Below are 6,253 nucleotides of genomic sequence, written 5' to 3' on the forward strand. Positions count from 1 at the left end.
TGGGGGGCCTAGATAAGCTCTACATGGAGGCTGCAGTGGTATTAGTGTGGCCCCACAGACTAGTCGTGGGTTAATGATTAACTTCTCTACCAAATGCCCCCAAAATCTCAGAGCCGTTCCTACAATGCCCAGCTTCACCGCCGCAGCAGCACCGACCCCGGCACGTTGCCCCAGCCAGCACCTGGCACCGTGTCCTGTATGGCTTTCCTCCCCAGAGGCCAGGCAGGGACGGGATTCTCCAGACACCCCTCATTTTCCACGGCACGCTGACCTGCCTGCCCGCCACGCTCTCTGCTTTTGCAATTTTAAAACCAATTTCCCACCATCTGCAGCCTCTGCCAGGAGACTCGAGCATTGTGCTCTTCTAAGATGCCAGCCCGACCTTCCCCCAGCCCCGCTCCCAGCCTCCAAACCAAATCAACAGCTGGCGCTAAACCGAACCTGCAGATGAAACCGTTACCCTCGCCTCCCCCCGCTGCGTCTGCAGGATTTCTGAAATCATGCATAAAGCAAGAGCCACTCGCTAGGTTTGTGTTTATGCTTTTAAAATAAAAACCACGGGCTTTGGGCCAGAGAACAAAAATGCTCAAATAATAAATTCCTTTGTGCATTTTTGTTTTAGAAAAGCAAGGTCCAGGATGTTCTGCCCTGGGAATTCAATCACCGCGTCTCCTGGTTCATCACAAGGCGAAGCGATCGCACAGGAACGCTGCCTCCCTTTGCTCTTGCACCGGGGGCAGGTACCTGAGGGGCGAGTGTCTAGGCCTGCCATCCGCGCCGGTGCTCCCCCAACTCACAGGATCAAAGATGATGAGGGTGGAAGGGGCTTCGGGAGGTCACATCTAGTGCAATCCCCTGCTCCAAGCAGGACCAGCCCCAACTGCATCATCCCAGCCAAGGCTTTGTCTACCCGGGTCTTCAACACCTCCAAGGATGGAGACTGCACCCTCTCTCTGGGTAACCCCTTCCAGTGCTTCAACACCCCCGTAGTGAGAAAATTTATCCTAATATCCAACCTCAACTTTCCTTGCTGCAATGGAGCCCTTGCTGTCATCTGCCCCCACTGAGAGCAGTCCAGCTCCAACCCCTTTGCAACCCCGCTGCAGGGATGGGAGAGCAGGACAAAGCTGGCTCCCAGCAGTGTAGCCGGGGCTGCATGGACAGTGCTCCAGGCTATAAACCTACCCAAGGTGGGTGGGGTCCGACCCCCACTGAATCCTGATGCCGACTCCCCAGCTGCAAAGGACACGGGGGGGTGGAGATGGGAACAGAGAGGCAGCATTTCTGTCCTGCGTGGAGCCGGCAGAGGAGAGAAGTGGGGTGTCATCAGCTCCACATTGCAAGACTAAAGCCCAGCAGGACAGTGACGGCCCCGCTCGGTGCACTGGCAGACGGCTGGCAGGGCTGCCACCGAGGTGCAGGAGGAATGATGACCTGGCCCCAAGGCAGGGAGAAGGGCCCAGCAGCCTGGTCGCGCTGGGGCAGTCATTCACCTGACGGGGCTGCAATGTAATGTGCACCTAGACCAGGTGCCGGTGCCCGTGCCAAAGTCCTGGGCAAAGCACGTGGGCAGGGGTGGGCCCGAGCACAAGCTGAGGCTGGATTAGGGAGCAGCCATCCAAGGGTCTGCTGCAGAGGAAACCACTTGGCAGGGGAGAGGCACGAGCGTGCAGATGCAAACCAGAGCATATCGAGGCACTTGGCTGCTGCCTTTCATGTGGGCCTGGCAGGACAGCAAGCCTCACACCCCACTTGGCAGCTGCCTCCCTCCTTGCTGCCAGCCCTGGACACCCCTGCCCCAGTGCGGGGGAAGCAGGCTGCCCTGCCCCGGCCCCGGCATGAGTACGAGCAGCGCCTGCCGCCTGCCACGCCTGGCCCTTCTCCTCCACGCCGCACGGCTTGTCTCTGCCAGGTCCGAATTCACCCTCCCCAGCTCCCGCTCTCCCTCGTCTCGTGTCCCTGGAGCCATTCATGGGAAGAGGGACTGCGTCCCCTTCCTGCCCCGGTCCTCTCCAGATGGCTGCAGGACCTTCACTTCGCCTCGCTGCTTCACAGTGTGGGGGTGTCAAATACAGGGACCAGGGGGAGAGTTGGGGCTCCCCCAAGAAAGCCTCTGTGTGCTGTCAGATCCACGCCGGGCTGCATTCCTCGCTCAGCCAGACGCCGTCCTCCGCCAGTCCCAGAGTCTGAAGAAGAAATGCAGCCGGAGCTGAGGCAGGGGCTGCGAGACGAGGCTTCCTGCTGCCAGACACAAACCTCCCGGCCGGCCCTGGCTGCAGGACATGAAATGCTTTTGCACCAGCGTCACCTCTTCTGGGAGGCAGGTCTGCAGCGCTGCTCTTGCTTTCAGACTGGGTCTCTGTGCCTCCACGAAGCCCCTGCAGGAAGGTGCTGTGCGGTTATTCAGCGCCCCGGGTCCGGTGCATCGTGCAGGCCAGCCCTGGAGTTGGTGTTTTTGTCTCTGCTCTTTCATGTGGAATTGGGTCTTGCCTGGCGTTTGGTTTCTATGGTGCGCTGGCTCCGGCTGGAAGCCACCTGGCCGTGCCGCTCAGATCCGGGGCAGCGCGACCCAGGCTCCTTCCACCCGAGCCGCTGTCTCTGCTGTAGCCCTTTCCACCCGCCCGTCTCCCTGCCCCACAAATTATAACTAAGGGGAGGATTCCTCCCCCAGCCCCCACAGACCCCGCACACCGAGCCTGGCTGGGTGCAGGGAACAATAGGGTTCAGGTGCGGCCATGTATAATCATTGCACTGCTGGCTACTGCAACCTTCCTGCTGAGAAACGCATCACAGGAAATAAATACAGGCTATAGGGAGAAGACTTAAAAAATGAGAGTCTGTCCTTGCTATGGGAATTACTGTGATTAGATATCGGCATTGCTCCATTACTTGCCTGCGGGGCTGAGGGGTCTCCGCTGTCAATGCGGACCCCGTGGCACTAAGTGACCTACAAATATGGAAAACAAATGCCTCGGGCTGCTCCCGGTGTAACATGCCCTGAACGCCGTGTCTCGCGCGCCTGGCTATTAGCAAGCAACCACCTGCCAGTTAATCAAATGCATCGTACAGCACTCGCTGGAGCCTCTCGTGGGCTCAGCACAAGCCAGCTCTTCTTTGGACAGGCTTGGCGCTACAGCCTCACGGATGCCTACAAAGCAGACCGTGCTTGATGAGCCACAGCCCGCTGATACCCCAAAGCCGGCTCTCATGCCCCAGAACATGTGTTTCGGGGGTCCTGGCTCTGACAGCGCACATCAGGCGTGGCTGCCTTCTGCCCACCCATGACAGCCAAAGCAAAGCGATCTCAGCTCGCTCAGAATAGGCCTCTCTGGCTACCCACCCCATCGCCTCCTGCATCACCAGCCCCTCTCCTGCCGCCCCTCCACGTGCCTCCGAGCTTTCCAGCCCACGCACTGACCCGACCTACTCTACCAAGGTCTGGCTGCCCGATCCCTCGCCAGCCACTCGCTCGGCCGCTGCATGGGGCTATCCAGGCGCTGTGACACGACGCATTTATCCACGGGGGTTTCTGAGAGAAGCTCTCCACCCCGGGCTGCGAAGGTGGTGGCCCTCGTATCCAGCGGCACCTACGTGTAACGTGAAGCAGCCTCCGGATAGAAACAGAGAGATGACTAATGCCGTCTGCTCTCAGGGGCTTGCTCGCCCATCTGCATCAACAGCCGAGTCAGGATTTGCTAGCACAGCCCCACGAGCTTTGGTCACTAGCGCGCCCACACCCGGCAAAGCAAACAGCCGCGGGCCTGTCTGTGCAGGGAGATGCACGCCATGAAGCGGGTCTTGTTTTAAAAATGAGCAGGAGGGGAAGTTGCGAGAGTCTGCTGACCTCCTTGAGCAAACTGCTGGCACCCGCAAGGCAAACACCTTCCTCCTCTGAGCTCGCCGCCTGCAACGCACAGTAAAAATAACACGCCCGGGTAATTCCCAGCCCGCATCTGGGGCCTTTCCAGTGCCTCCACGGCGTGCACAGGATTGCCGGATGGATGGGCGCCGCTCCTTGTGCGAGACACTGGCCACAGAGGCTCTCACAGCCAAGGGCGAGTAGCATCCCGCAGGAGCTCCGGCCACGCTCCGGCCTCACCCAGCTGCGGGACATCGGACTATCAGGACGACGTGCCAGGTGGAAAAGGCAGAGCCCCGGGCCCAGCAAGGCCTACTGGGAGCCTGTGGGCATCGCTGGGAGCTCACACGTGCTGCTGCCCCGAGAGCTGCTGATCCCCACGGGGCAGGAGGCCTGCTTGCCCAGCTGAGCCGCGGCCAGGCAGACGGCGGCACCCGTCGGACATCTGATCTGAGAACCCAAATGTGGGTGAAACCCACCCAAACCATTAAACAGCCTCCCCCACCATCCCATCCTGCCTGTTCGGTCTCCACCCCAGCAGACGTGCACAGAAGCACCCCCATCGCTAGGTAATAAATAGCTCGTTTGTCTGAGCAAAATGAAAGCAGAATGAGAAGAATCTGTTTTAGATTTGCCTTGCAGAGAAGCCAAGGCCATTACTGGGCTATTTATTATAAATTACAGGCAGCAACTAGGTGCATCTAGAGGACAGCATCTCCAAAGGACGAGCACGGCCAAAGCTGAGTAATAACGGGTCATAACCAGCGCTGTATTGGTGCTCGGGCTTCTTGTAGCACACCAGACACCTGGTTTGGGTATTTCTCTTTCCTCCTCCCTCTGCCCGACCCCCCCAGGAAGTGCCCGGGGAGCCCAGAGGAGTATGAATATCCACTCAGAGCTGAAGTGGAAGAGAAACCACTGCAAGGAGGGAAAATGTATGCGACGGCATTTCAAACCTCCAGGGACTCGCATCAAAGCTGTACAGGCAAAGTCATCACCTGAACTAGAGGCAACGACTGTTGAAAAGTAGGATGCTATTCTTAGGCTGCTCCCCTAATAGCAAGGGCAAGAGGACCAGCTCCTACAACAGACCCCTGGTTGTGCATATCCCCTTGGCCTTTCTTAAAATTGTTGGGCAGAAAAACTACTTGCAGTCATGTTCCTCACTGGTGCACATTGTGTTGCTAACTGCACCAGTTGTGCTAAGCACGCATTTGGAGTAGAGCTGGTTGGGCACTTTCCAGCAAAATGGTGTTGCTGGAAATATTCACTATAAAAACAGAGACTTTTTGAAGGAACTCATTTATCAAGAGTCCTGACAAGAAAGGTCGTTGGTCCAGAATGGAGTATTGAGAAATAATGATTGTGATCATCTCACGAATGACTTCATCACAGCATACACATGTGGTGCGGAGAGGACCGAAACAGGGCATCTGCTTTGGGAGGAATCTGGTGGTGATCTGGTTTAGCTCTAAACCTATATTTCCCATTTGTGTGGGAAATGAAATATTTCCTGTTCAATGCATCAGCATTTTCCAGTGAATGCCAAGCATTTCCAACTAGGCCCAGGGTCCTTTACGCCAGCTTTGGCATAAAGGGGAATTCACAGCAGCCACTAGAGTTGGATGCAGTGGAGAGGAGAGCCTGGACCATCCAGCATCATTGCTCTGCATCCGCCCAGCGCCACTGTGGCACGAGGGGTCGATTCTTGAGGAGGGCGACTGACGCTCTTCAGGGCGAATAGCGCAGACCACGAGCCGTGAGCCCCTCCGCGGGTCCAGCAACGCATCTCAGGATGCGGCTGGGACGTGCACGTGCGTGGAAGCCAATTAGAGCACGGCGGACTGTCTAATTAACCACAGCTGGTCCCAAGCCTTCTGCTCGAGCAGGATTTATTGCACAATTTGAACCTTGTTCCCTGCCTCCCTTCCGAAGCCTTATGAATGACCTGGCTCTTCCCGGCCACAGCTGGGCTGCGAGCCCATGACAGCCGCCCTGCCCTGCCTGCTCCATTTCACGCACTGCGAGAGAGCTGATTTCTGAGGCCTCTGCTGTGCGACGTGGCACAGCGCCGTGCCTCCTGCAAGACCCATCCCGGCGTGAAGACCTCACCTGTCATTCCTGTGGCCAGAGCTCTTGATCTTCCAGCATGCAGTTACACAGGGAGGGCTTTCCCCCCAGCCACAGCTCGCCTGGCTGGGCCTCAGCACATCTCCTGTCTTTCTTGTTGCAATGGGAAAGCCCACGCGCCAGGGTGGAAACTCGCCACCGCTGGTATCTCTGCCTAGATAACCCACTGCCTTGCCTTTGCCCTGCATGCAAAGGTTGGATGCTGAAGACAAGAGCACGCATTGCACAGCTCTCTCGCAAAACAGGGGAGCCGTGAAACCCTTG

This window comes from Crocodylus siamensis, chromosome 10 (assembly GCF_052110815.1).
Source record: "Crocodylus siamensis isolate JL-2025a chromosome 10, ASM5211081v1, whole genome shotgun sequence".
In the NCBI taxonomy this organism is placed as follows: Eukaryota; Metazoa; Chordata; order Crocodylia; family Crocodylidae; genus Crocodylus; species Crocodylus siamensis.